The sequence below is a fragment of the Callorhinchus milii genome, unplaced genomic scaffold (genome assembly GCF_018977255.1).
Source record: "Callorhinchus milii isolate IMCB2004 unplaced genomic scaffold, IMCB_Cmil_1.0 Scaffold17, whole genome shotgun sequence".
Taxonomy (NCBI): domain Eukaryota; kingdom Metazoa; phylum Chordata; class Chondrichthyes; order Chimaeriformes; family Callorhinchidae; genus Callorhinchus; species Callorhinchus milii.
Window position 1 is genome coordinate 1230937 of NW_024704758.1, and position 14171 is coordinate 1245107.

General features: G+C 44.9%; 1 protein-coding gene and 1 non-coding gene across 3 annotated transcripts in view; one reads left to right on the forward strand and one right to left on the reverse strand.

The window, feature by feature from the left end:
• creb3l1 (cAMP responsive element binding protein 3-like 1) overlaps nt 1–14171 on the forward strand; it is a 47304-nt gene that overhangs the window by 2750 nt on the left and 30383 nt on the right. The gene's annotated exons all lie outside the window — the stretch shown is intronic.
• trnam-cau lies at nt 4163–4236 on the reverse strand. The gene has a single exon. It is a non-coding gene; the product is annotated as a tRNA-Met (tRNA).

Below are 14171 nucleotides of genomic sequence, written 5' to 3' on the forward strand. Positions count from 1 at the left end.
AAGAACCACAGAGATGCGGGGAAGGAAAAGGAATTGGGAGTAATTATTGATTATCCTTACAGCTTCCAGTCAGTGTGAAGCCACTGATAAGAGAGTTGAGTTGAATGACTTTCCTGTAAAACCCCATCCAGATTGGTGGGGCCACATCTGGATTATTATGGAGTCCCGTAAGGTAGTGGTTAGCGCGCTCGCCTCGCAATTGAAATGACTCGGGTTCGATTCACTGCCACGATTCCTTACTCCGCACGCCTCTGTCTAGGAGTAAGTAGGAACTCCGTTGTTAGTCGATTGGCGGATCGCTTTCCGGGGGTAATAATCCCTCCCAAAAATAATAATAAGGGAGTCACTCAATCCACGACTGTTTGTGGGACGCTGCTGTGCGCAATTGGCTGCAGCGTTTCGCCCACAAAATATACAGTCAATTCACTTTACAGTATATCCTGTGAAGCGCTTTGAGACGTCTGGAAGACGTGATAAGGCACTGTATCAAATTCAAGGATTATTATTATGTGGAGTCCTGTAGCTCAGTGGTTAGAGCACTCACTTTGCAAGTGAGAGACCTGAGTTCAATTCCAGGCAGAGGGCGAAACCTTGGGCAAGTTTCCTTACTCCACACAGAGCCTAATAATAATCCCTCCAAAACAAAAAAAACAATAATAAATTGGTCATTTTCAATCTACGACTGTTTGTGGGACATTGCTGTGCGCAATTGGCTGCCGCGTTCGCCCACAAATATACAGTCAATTCACTTTACAGTGTGTTCTGTGAAGCGCTTTGGGACGTCCTCCCGACGTGAAAAGCACTATATCAAATGCAAGGATTATTATTATTATCATTATTAAGTGAAGCATATACAGATTTTTTTCTGTGCTGTTGAAATCCAATTTATTTCCTGGTTTCTTTCTCAGGTGTATCCAGAGTTTTACTCCTAGTATTTTGCCTTGGTTTCTTTCCCGATTAGTTTCTGATTCATTCCCATTTTCTTTGCTGAATACGACACGCGTCGAAGGTTGCAGCCGAGTTATAATAAATGCCAGGTTGGAATGAAAGCACCTTCTGTGGTTCGTTCAGCCCTAGATACTGCACACGCTGTGAAACTACCGAGTTAGGAGGAGGGTGATGGAACAGTGAACAGCCTCTGTTGTGCTCCATTGGTAATGTCACGATCAGTGGGGGTGGTGTCTCCCAACACTGCTTCATTTAAAGAGACAGTAATGCCTTCTGTTGGCCTACACAGGATTATTGTCAGTCTTTAAACCCCCCACCCTCCAAATTTCCTGCACAAGTGCTTTTCAGTACGTGACCATTGCATCTGAACCTCCCACTCCACCCAGTCACTACCATAATAATAATCCTTGCATTTGATATAGTCTTTTCACGTGGTCAACCATCGATGGAGACCGTGCATACGACCAGACTGTGCTCACGGCCACCTCTCCCTCTCCCACCTCCACCCGCCCGGCTCGGAGTCAGGCTCCGCCACTGTCAAGCGCTCTGCACGGAGGGCGCTACATAAGTGCAAGTTGTTGTTGTTGTCCCCTACGCTCCTTGCCCTTCAACCCAATCCTGATCCCCCCCCCCCCCACCCACCCCTCACCCGGCTCAGGTCCAAATCCCTGACTGTCCAGCTCCTTGGGAGGTCCTCCCAACACGAGAGGCACCGTATAAATGTTATTTGTTGTCGTCGTGTTGTTGTTGTTGTCTCAAAGCGCTTCGCAGAATACACTCTAACGTCCGGATATTTCGTGGGCGAAACGGGGCAGCTGATTGTGCACATTCCAGCTTCTCCACTACCCACTCCGCACCAGTGATCACTATGCCAACAAATGCCCATTGTAGTAAGTAAGTCACTATCGCAGTACAGTAAATCCTGGGTCGCGCTTTGAGACGTCCATCTGATGTGAAAGGCGCTATATCAGATGCAAGGATTACTATTATGATTATTAATATTATTACATTATCACGCCAGCTCAAGTTGAACGATTGCGTCAAAATTTGTGGGAAATTCTCAGATTTGGCCTCCAAATTAAAATGAACTTCAGAAATTCTTCACGATTCTGCACAATATTTTAAATCAAACGGATTTGATTCCGTCTGAGCCTTTGTCACCTCAACCATATTCCTGCTCCGGCTAATTGAGTGTCTGTTAATAAGATGGTCAAGTCAATGGGATTCATTTCATGAGACCTTTGCTGAACCAACAGGTTCTGAAATTTTATGCCATTCATGAATGGTACAGACAGTCCTAATGGACTCTGTCTGTTGTTGAGGCTATCCTGTGGCTCAGTGGTTAGAGCACTCGCCTCGCGAGTGGGAGGATCTGGGTTCGATTCCCGGGCGGTGCGAAATGTTGGGCAAGTTTCCTTACTCCGCACGCCTCTGTTTATCCAGCAGTAAGTAGGAACCTGCTGTGTTAGTCAATTTGCGGTCGCCAATCCAGGGGTAACAATTCCTCAAAAGGAAAAGTAATAATAATTTGGTCACTCAATCCACGGCTGTTTGTGGGACGCTGCTGTGCGCAATCGGCTGCCGCGTTTCACCCACAAAATATACAGTCAATTCACATTATGGTATATCCTGTGAAAGCGCTTTGAGACGTCTCGAAGACGTGATAAGGCGCTATATCAAATGCAAGGATTATTATTGTTGTATATAAATTATTTTAAATAAAATTAGATGTTTGAAAAACAATACTGAAGGATGTGGGAAGTGAGGTTGAGGGTGGGATTAGATTCTCTGAGGCAGCTCATGTGGACGGAAATAACAACAACAACAAATTACGTTTCTAGAGCGCCTTTCGCGTCGGGAACACATCCCGAGGTGCTGGAAATACCAGCAAAACCTGGATGATCTAAATGGCTGTTTTCTGTCTATCCTATGAATGTTCGTTAAGGACATACCTTCCTCATTGTTTTGCTCTGCATCACAGTATCTGTCTTTAACGCCCCCCTTTGCAGCCCGCCTCTTCAAGTGCGCCTATGGCCACCTCCCTCTCCCCCTCGCCTTCACTTGGTGTCCATCCCTGTCCTCGACCATTCTCTTCATGGCTTGAAACTTTGCCTAAATTGGTTGCCAGACTTGCCCACAAATCCACAGTCACGACACGTCACAAACATTGAGGTCCTGAGTGTTATCACAAACGCAAGATTGCTATTGTCATTATTCTATCTCTAATAATAATAATCCTTGCATTTGATATGGCGCCTCTTCACGACTTTGAAATGTCTCAAAGCGCTTCACAGAATATACTGTAAAGCGAAGTGACTGTATATGTGTGGGTGAAACGCGGCAGTCAATAGACCCTCCGTGTTACACGGTTTCCCAGCCAACAGTGTTGGCTAGAGGAGCAGAGAGGAGCTTCCCTGGTTAGCTTTCCCCATAAGGAATACTGTATTTAAGCGCATTGCATTTTAGCAACAAGTTGAGGCCGGGTGTTTATGACAACAGGGCAGGGTCCAAACCCCACGCACGGAGACCGACATGGGGGGGGGAACCCTTCGCTGTGCTGGAGAGCGACCCGGCCAGAAATGTACCGTTTGTATCTGGATACAGTTAAACGGAATGTGTTTGTTATGTTTGTTGTTGGGTCCAAATATAATGCTTTCTAAATAAATATATATTTCCCGGAAAAAAAAAAGGTTATGACTAACCTCTATATAAACGTGGTCAGATCTCTTCCTCGTTAGACCTGAACTCAGCCAGATGTCTGATCGCACCGGCTCTACTCCTCTCTGACCTTGTCACCATCTGGCTTTGGCCTCCGACCTCTTTCAGCCTCGTTTCTCATTTCCTTTGGCTGTTTTCGGTTTCCTTCTGTTCTATTTCTGCCCTCCCCAGGTTTATTTCGGAGCGGATTTCTGCCGTAGTGTTCAGTTTAGTTTCTGTGGCTTTCGGAGTACTGAAACCTCCCTGACACAGCCAGGAGGTCTCGTGAAATTCAGACTTTATTTTTCGCCCCCAAAATACACAGTCAATCCACTTTATTGAGACGTGATAAGGCGCAATTTGAAATGCAAGGATTATTATTAATAATTTAGGAGCCTCTGGAAAGAAACCTTTCAAAATTAACATTGAATACACGGTGAGATGGATAGACGATGGGAAACCTTTAAAACAAAATAACTTCATAAAGTACGACCAGGTACCATTCTTGCCCAACGTTTCATCCTGCCCGAGAATCGAACCCGGGTCCTCTCGCTTATGAAGCGAGTGCCCTAACCACTGAGCTACAGGACTCGAGGAATTTAGAAGTAACTTGGACGGATAGCAAGGCACATTGTACTGAAATTCTTTCCCCATCGCTCGTTATCCCTTAAAGCTAAATGCCAAGTCAGAAAATCAGCGCAAAGTGTTCCTGCTGGAGGGGGAGAAATTTAACAGAGTGGCTCACCTGGGTGGGAGGGATCCTGGGAGTGAGGGCAGGTTTAAACACTTACAGGGACAGCTGTGAGACATTCACTACAAAGCAAATACCGTGCAGAAATGCCACAGGCCACAACATGAAGAGCAGCGAGCCTGTCTCATTTAATATTTAGCCCTGACTGATTCCGTTTCTGCAGTTACCTGCACTCACGCACTCTGAAGTTTGTCTGCTTAGAATCCAGGCCAACAGCTCCCCCCCTCTTCTCCCTTCCTCTCTCTCACACACACACACACACACACACCAACTCCAGCACAGGGTCAAGGAGCATTAAGAAAACCTCATTTCAGCACATTCCTGGGACTTTGCTAACCTTTGAAATGCTTCCAGGAGGGAAACCGAGGAGTGAGTTTAGCCGGTGTTCAATCTGCGTTCCAGGACGCTGTGTAAATGCAAGTTGTTGTCATTGCTGTGTGTCCAAAGCAACTCTAGAGAAGTAGCCCAGACTTTCACTACCGTACTCCTCTGAATTAAAGTGGGATCTAAAATGCGCTGATATTCAAAAGGCATTTCTTAAGAAGGTTTGCAGAGTGGCACACGGAGATTTCAAGCCACAGAAACTCTACTCTGAGCAGATTTACTTGATGGAGTCGAGTTTCCGTGGGTCAGTGCGATGTGCATCCAATTACCAGAAGAACTGCCCGTTCACAAGTGTATTGTGAACTATCTGAATCATTCTGTAATTCCGGCCTGTATCTCACGCCCAAGTTCTATATACAACAAACTAACACATCCGTGTGTATTACACCCGCTTAGCTGTGTGATATCCTATCTGTGTATCTTGTCCATACAACACACATCTGTGGCTGAGTTTCACAAGAGAAACTGGAATGAAATTGCCGTTGATCTTATTGGCTTTCTGCTAACTCGAGATTGCAGTATTGCTCTACTCTTATAGTAATAATAATAATCCTTGCATTTGATACAGCACCTCACACGTCATTGGGACGCCTCAAAGCGCTTCAGACGATATATTGTAAAGTGAATTCACTGTATATTTTGTGGGCGAAACGTGGCAGCCAATAGTGTACAGCAGCGTCCCCACAAACAGCTGTGGAATGAGTGACCAAATACTCAATATTTTTTTTTGAAGGGATTATTATTCCCGGAAAGCGATACACCAGTCGTCTAACAACCAGGTTCCTACTTACTGCTAGGGAATCAGAGCCATGTGGACCAAGGAAACTTGGCTGAAGTTTTGTCCTGCCTGGGAATCGAACCCAGGTCCTCTCACTTTGAGAGGTGAGCGTGCTAACCAATTCCCTACAGGTCTCCATGCTCTTCTAAATCCTTAATCTATTCCCTGGCACAGACCTGACTCTGGATTGGAAGCAAGTGCACTCCAGGCTGCCGTGACCTGCATCAGTTCCTTTCTCAACTTCTCATGTGAACAGTAATGCTGCTCTGTGTTCTCCTGACACCAGTGGATGTGATTCAAATAGCATTTTAGAAAACAATGTCGCCTGAGAGAAATTAAGCAAGAGTAAGATATGGTGGAAGCCTCCATGCCATTCAACCACCCCACAGAACAAGTTGTCCTGACTGGAGTCAAGGGGGAGGCCAGACCAATGCAGTTGGCAACAGTAGGGCATTCATTGTGTTGGTATACCTGATTTTGTTAGTGACTGTTTCAGGTTAAGTGGTATTGCTTAAGCCAACAAGCGGTCGGGTCAGATTGACCTGGGTTACTGATACCCTGGTTGTGTACAGGCTACAGGGTACAGTTACAGTTCTAGTATCTAGCAGATAGATCATAAGCCGATCAGAAAGTGGCACGAGAGGAAAAGGAATTGCATTACGTGATTGTATATTCCACGGCCCAATGGATGCAAATAGGAACAGACATTAAGCTGTTTACCTACAGGAAGTAGGAACCCGGTTCTGGGTCGATTAGCGGATCACTTTTCCGGGAGTAATAATCCTTCCNAAAAAAAAGGATAATTTGGTCGCACAATCCACGGCTGTTTGTGGGACTCTGCTGTGAACAATTGGCTGCCGTGTTTCCGCTCACAAAATACAGTCAATCCACTTTACAGTGTATTCTGCGAAGCGCTTTGAGACGACTCAATGGCATTATCAAATGCAAGCATTATCATTCTGATTATTATAACAGAACATTCACATTGGGACCTGGAGTATTGTGAATGTTTTTATCGCTTATACGGCACTTGTGGAAAGAAGCAACTTCTTCAAGGTGATTGTTAACATGGAGGTGAGAGCTAAAGGTTAAACACAGTCACTGACTGAATTAAACTACAGGCCCGTAATCGATGAGTTGATCGATTCACAAGTCGTTGTTATCTTGAGATGTCTCGAAGATGAGATAAAGCGCTATACCAAATGCAAGGATTATTATTAATATTTTACTGCAACTTAAACCTTGGCGTCACATCTAACGGAGTTTTTCAACAGGTAGAGCAGTTTTGATTATGAGACTATTCCCACAGATTTACGAATCAGTAAGAAGAAGGTATAAGTTGATGACCCTCACTGGAAAAAAAATGGAGAGAAGAATCATTTTTACGCAGGGGAATGGTAGATTATATCACTATAAGGAAAAACGTGCAGGACTACGGGGTTAGAGCGGGGGAGTGGGACTAGTTGGGCAACTCTTTCAAAGAGCTGGCACAGGCATGATGGGACGAATGGCCTCCTTCTGTAAGATTCTAGGATTCTATGAACATGGAATCCTTTAATACACAATAGCTGCTGAAACAGCCCATTAAATGAGAAATGGATAAACACTTGAAGAAAAATAATAATAGTAACAGAAACAACAGAGGAATGGGATAGTCCTAACCCCTTAGTGAGAACAATAAAGAGAGATGTATTTTATGGATAACTTAGGGTGGGGGTTAAATTAAACATACCAGCTCCTGACCTGACCCAGGCTTATTTACACTACTAGTTTTATACTGGTGTAAAACTGACACTAAGGTTACATCAACAAAGATGGTAATCATTTGGGAATAAAGATAGTGGTATCTTTCGACACATGCTGAGGATGAAAGGTTATATTTATGTGGGGAGACTTGAAAAGGTTGAGGCTGTGTTTACCGAAACAGAGAAGGCTAAGTGGACAACTAATAGATGCTCTCATAATTATGAATGTTTTTTTCATGGGGATAAGTAGAGACTATTTCCAAGAAGACTTCAATAGAGCAATGCCACCACAGGAAAGTATGGGGAGGTTAGAAGAATTTTGAGTATTGATAGAATATGAATTTTTGCCCTAAAAATACACAGTCAATTCACTTTACAGTATATTCTGCAAAGTTCTTTGAGGCGTGACAAGGCACTGTATCAAATGCAACCATTATTATTATATTATTATTTCAGTCTATTAACTGGTCAAGACAAACGTATTTTTTCAAAACTGAGCTCCAACCAGTGTGTCCAGCTCAGGAACTCAGAGAATAAACTCACTGAGCCATTGGGAGTGTTGTTATTATTTTGAACTTTATTTGCAATGCCCCAGTGTGACTGGTGGATTGAGGGCAAAAGTTATGAAGTTAAATACATTACAAAACACATCAGCTATTCACATGTCCCAATCCTAGCCAAGTAGCTCATCTGTGGGCTCTCTCAACAGTCGCTGATTTTAATTAAGGTACAAGTTCTAAATTGCGAAAACATGTTTGTGAGTGTGCGTGCATCTTTGTGCGCGTGTTAGGTGCTGCACATGTGAGGGAACATGCATCTCTGCTTAAGATTTTGTCCGTGTTCCAACGCGCATGAGCCCTTGCTATCGAAGTGGGGTCACGGTTAGTTTGCTCACTCCCACCCTCGCTCACCTCGACTGGCTCCCCATCCCCCAGAGGATCGATTTCAAGATCCTCATCCTCATCTACAAGGCCATTCACGGCCTCGCTCCCTCCTACCTCTCCGACCTACTTTCCCCCTACCTACCTGCCCGTACCCTCCGTTCCTCTGGCTCCGGTCTGCTCCACATCCCCGCCCCAACCGCCCTACCATCGGTGGCCGGGCCTTCAGCCTCTCAGCCCTGAGGCTCTGGAACTCCATCCCCCAGTGCCTTCGCCGCTTCCTCCCTTTCCTCTTTCAAGGCCGGTCTCAAGACCTTTCTCTTTGACCTTCAGCTCCGCTCTCGACTCTCTAGCCCCTCCTCACCTCCCTCCCTTCCCTCACCTCACCCTGACCAATTCCCCCTGCTCGGGTCCTGACCCAACTGTACAGCGCCTCGGGACGTCCTCGGCGCTCTATAAATTGAATCTTGTTGTTGTTGTTGTTGCTGACCGTTAGGGGAGCCGGTGATCGTATTATGAGCTCCGATTGATGGGCCATCTGAGAATCATGTGTCTGTGTGCCTCGTCGTGTTTATCTTGTGTTTATCTTGTGGCATGTGCCCGCATTGCTGTATCTGATTGAGGAATAAATACTAAAGGATCGGTCGGTGATCAGGCAGGGATGGAGTCGGAACAGAGAGATCGTTTGCTCACTTGTGTGGAGAGTAAACATCAGCACAAACCAGATTGTCAGAATGGCCTGTTCTTGTACTTATTCTAATAAAGCAACGGTGTCTGTTGGAAGCGCGCGTGTGTGTGTGTGCGCGTGTGCGTGCACGTGTGTGTGCGCGTGTGTATGCATTCCTGTGTTTGTGCATGAGTACACAAGATCTTGTGAGTGAACGTATCAAGACTATATGTGCCTTTGTGATTATTCAAACAGTGGTTTCCCCCTCCCCTCATGAAAGAGGCTGCTCTATGAACAACTGTATAATTATGTAAAGCTATTCCATTTCACTTGACGAGGAGTAAGGAGTTCAGACATTATCAGAGCTTCTAACCCAGAGTAGAATGCACAGCTAAGGTCTAGTATTAGCATCCTTTTCTGGCACTTTGTAGATATGACCATAAAATAACACATCTACTCTTCTAATGATAATAATAATCCTTGCATTTGATATAATGCCTTATCACGACTTTGAGACCACTCAAAGCGCTTCACAGCATATACTGTAAAGTGAAGTGATCCTATATTTTCCGGTCAAAACGCTGGGTCTCTTAGTGTGAAGTCCCATTATAGCGGAGTCTCTATTCTCTTTGCTCTTGTTGTTATACAACAACCCGCAATCTTTTTGTGCAGCCCTCTGCATCAACATAAAGCAAATGCACAGCATACGTTTTCTGTTTTACTAAAGTAACTGTACAAATAAGATATTTATTGTCATTGTGCTCCGTACACCCATTGACTGTGCACAGTTACACTTGCTGTGGCGATTTATGTTCCCAGACAGTCACCATACTCTATGTAAATTCTTGTTGGCTAAATAGAATGAACTGGAGTCCTGCAGCTCAGTGGTTCGGGCCCACGCCTCGCAAGCGGGAGACCTGGGTTCAATTCCCAGACAGGGTGAAACCTTGGACAAGTTTGTTTCCCAACAGTAAGTAGGAACCCGGTTGTTTAATTTAAAAGAAAAAAAAGTCACTCAATTCAGGACATGTGGGACGCTGCTGTGTGCAATTGGCTGCCGCGTTTCGACCACAAAATACACAGTCGCTGCACTTTACAGTATATTCTGTGAAGTGCTTTGAGACGTCTCGAAGACTTGATCAGGCGCCGTATCTAATGCCAGGCTTATTATTACAAAACTTGCTGCTGGAATGGAGTTCAGCGGTCGGTCAGAGATAGCTTTGATTGAACCTAATGAAACGCCAGTCTCTTATCAGTGTGTCTGCCAACATTGACAGGATTCGCTGGAGACTCCTGGTATATTCTCCGGTTATGTCATGTTGTCCCGAAGCTCCAATCTGCTGTGAAATCTTGGCAGCAGCAGGTCAGAGAGATTGGCTGGGTGTCAACAATGCAGCCTTCCCCTAATAAATCCAAGCATTGTAAGCTTTAAGCAACGACTGATGTATCGCTTTTCATATCGACCGAATAAGAGGGTAAGTTCATCTTAAGGCTTAGCCCAACGACAAAAGTGAGTGCAAAACCAGATTCTGGCGAGCAAGAGAAACTTATGCGTTAAGGTCACCAATTCCACGGCTAGTGTTGGCTCATTTGAAGGCAGTTTTTCCATTGATTTTCTGTTATCTTTGGGTTGGCCCAGCAGCTGACTCTCTCACCTCTGAGCTGGAAGATTGCGGGATCGAGGCCCACAAGATTGTGATCTCAGCCCCTTGGGACGTCCTCCCGCCGTGAAAGGCACTCTTACAAACCTGTACAAGGGTCTACGAGCGCACAGTCCAGGCTGACACTTCAAACGCAGTGCTGTGGGGTATCTGCATTGTTGGGAGGTGTCATCCTTCAGATGACGTCAAACCAACACGTTAACCCACAGTCCCATCTACGTGTTCAGGTGGATGTTAAAGGATCATATTGCACGATTCAAAAAGAGAAGGGGTTTCCTCTCTTGTGTCCTGGACAACAATCCACCAGACAAAATTGCTTATTCGCTTCAATGATTGTTTGTGGGACGTTGCTGAGTGCAAACAGATTAGCTGCCACATTTGACCGCAAAATACACAGTCACTACATTAAAGTAAATCCTGTGAAATGCTTTGAGATGTTCTTGTGATATTAAAGGTGCAAATGCAAGGATTATTATTATTATTACTGTACTCACAGGGTCTTTCTTTCTCATCGGTACCTAGCAGTAAGTAGGGATTCTTTTTTTAGTCGATTGGTAGATTATTTTTTCCTGCAATAATAATCCATTAAAAAAAAAGATTTGGTCACTCAATCCACGACTGTTTGTGGGACCCTGCTGTGTGCAATTGGCTGCCGTGTTTCGCCCACAAAATATAGAGTCGGTTCACTTTCGGGTATATTCCGTGAAATGCTTTGAGACGTTTCGAAGATGTGGTAAGACGCTATATCACACGCGAGGATTATTACTTTCTATAAACTTCCTGATGGGAAGACGAGAAGGCAGCCTAACTAAAGGTCAATGTCAGCCTTGTAAGATTGCTGGGGAAAAAAAATCTTTCAGCGTCTGTTTATAAACACATTTTAGCTTGTTAAATTTCATTAGTGTTCCAACCCACACATTGGGGTGCCTAATGGCTTGGCTTCTGCCAACGAATCCTCGTATTCTCCTGGCTTAGGTCAGCAGGGCGGATTGCTGACTCCTAAAACTGCCAAGAAGATACTCTGTCAGCTCCCAATACCTGGGCTCGGAGACCAACTTTGTGTTTACCCTGTTACACTGCCATCAGAATTGCCAGGAACCTGGAGCCAGTGTGATTCCTGCTGGCTCAAAAAACATTTTAAAAAAATCATTATTAATAATAATAATAATCCTTGCATTTGATACAGCGTCTTATCACGTCTTCGAGACGTCTCAAAGCTCTTCACAGGATATACTGTAAAGCGAATTTACTGTATATTTTGTGGGCGAAACGCGGCATCCGATTGCGCACAGCAGCGACCCACAAACAGTCGTGGATTGAGCGAATTATTGTTATTTTGTTTGAAGGGAATATTTTTCCCGAAAAAGCGATCCCACAATCGACTAACAACCGGGTTCCTATTTGCTGCTAGATAAACAGAGGGGGTGTTTGTAGAGTAAAGAAACTTGCCTATAGTTTTGCCCTGCCATTGCATTTGATGCAGGGCTTGTAATGTCGCAAAGCACTTGACAGGTAATTGGTAGTGACTGTAGGTTCGTAGGCAAATGCGGCAGCCAATTTGCGTGAAGCCAGCTCTCCATTAATCTGGGGAACTATTGAGAAACTCCACTTTTCAATCCTATCCGGTCTTAAACAGCCAGGATTTCAGTTGAACACTTCAACCGAAGATGACACCATTCCCCAGTACTGCACTGGTGGTGGGGGTTGGGGTCAGCCTAGACCACCAGCTCATGGCCCGAGATTGGGCTTGAAAGGAGCAGCCTTTTGACTCAGGGGCAAGAACGCAACCTACCACCGGAATCGAGCCGACCCGCTGTGTAGATCTTGTCTGCAGGAGATTAACCATCCGGCCTGTGGAATATTAAGGCATGGTTCGTGTCGTGACTGACGTGAAGTGGATTTCGAATCCCAATCACATGGAAATTGTTTTGTGTTTACAAATGACTAAGTAGCAAGGAATTCCTGCACTGCTATTTTTTCCGAAGATGAATGCCATACCACCCACCCCCACCCCACCAACTCTACCCCAACCCCATTTTAAATTTACTGCATTCTTCCAAGAAGACTTTGCAAATATCTCGCCACCCCCCCCCCACACCCCCCCTCCACCACCACGCACACACAAAAAATTCACAACATTTGAAATTAGCAGCTTTTTATATATAATAATAATCCTTCCAATCGATGTAACGTCTTTTTGTGTCTTCAATACATCTCAAGGCGCTTTACAGAATAGATTGTATAATATTATTGTGGGCGGAAATATATGGAAGCGATCTAGAAATGTGCAGAAACCAAAACATTGGATTTGGAAAGCAAAACAGCAGAGATGGGGGCAGGGGAGAGGGAGTAGGGTTGGGAGCAGTGTATCTGACAGAAATAATAATAAGTTGGGAATACTGGAAAAAAGGCAAACCAGAAACACTGGAAATCCACTCGGGTCTATTGGGGTCATGCCCTAAAACATTCTCTATCCAACCTAAGACTTTCCACCATTCTGTCTCAGTGTTTCCAATATTGTGCCTTTCTTTCTTTCTTTCTTTCTTTCTTTCTTTCTTTCTTTCTTTCTTTCTTTCTTTCTTTCTTTCTTTCTTTCTTTCTTTCTTTCTTTCTTTCTTTCTTTCTTTCTTTCTTTCTTTCTTTCTTTCTTTCTTTCTTTCTTTCTTTCTTTCTTTCTTTCTTTCTTTCTTTCTTTCTTTTTCTCTCTCTCTTGCTCGCTCTCTCTCTCATAGAATCATGGAATTATACAGCGCAGAAGGAGGCCATTCGGCCCATCGTGTCTGTACCAGCTCTTTGTAAAGAGCTATCCAATTCAACCCCACTCCCCTGCGCTCTCCCCGTAGCCCTGCAAACTTGTCCTCCCCAAATAGTTATCTGCTTCTCTCTCAAAAGTTGTTATCGAATTGGCTTCCACCAGCCTTTCCGGCAATGCCTTCCAGATCCCAACAACTCGCTGTGTGAAAACATTTCTCCTCACCCCCCCTTCTGATTCTTTCAACAACTGTTTTAAATCGGTGTCCTCGGGTCACTGACCCACCTACCAGTGGGTCTCTCCTCTCACTCTGTCTCTCTTTTTCTCTCTCTCTCTCTCTCTGTGATTCCGTGAAGACATTTCCTAAGTTAAGATTGATCTGGCAACTTGGGAGGAATCGGGGACAAGGAGGGAATTAAAAATAGCCTTTGCTGTCAGGTTCCCTGAGTTTACTGATGACTTTCTTGGCCCCGACTCGGTGCTTGTGAGCTTGCCACATGAAGTGGACTGAAAGAGAAAAAGCCAGCAAGAGAAATTCAGCCATCTCCACATGGTCTGGGCCATTTCTCCATCCTTACCTTGTCCTCCCAGCTCCTCTGGTGGCCTTGGTTTATTTGAATGTGTTCAGTTGATTGGCTGGGATGAGGGGCTCTGTGTGTACATGCTTTTTCCATTATCAGTTGCTGGATCCAGGCAGTAAAGGTTCCTTTTACACTTGGACTCCCAAGGAATGACAGGAATTTCCATTATTTACAATGGGAAGTGACTGGTTTTGGGCTGTCTCTCGGAGGGAAATGGGTTAACCCTTTAACCGGCTGTACGTGAACAGGCGGGAGGGAGGGGAGTGGGGGGCGCGCTGCGGGGGGGAGGGGGGTGGGGCAACGGGTTCGGCTTAGGCACAGAGGCT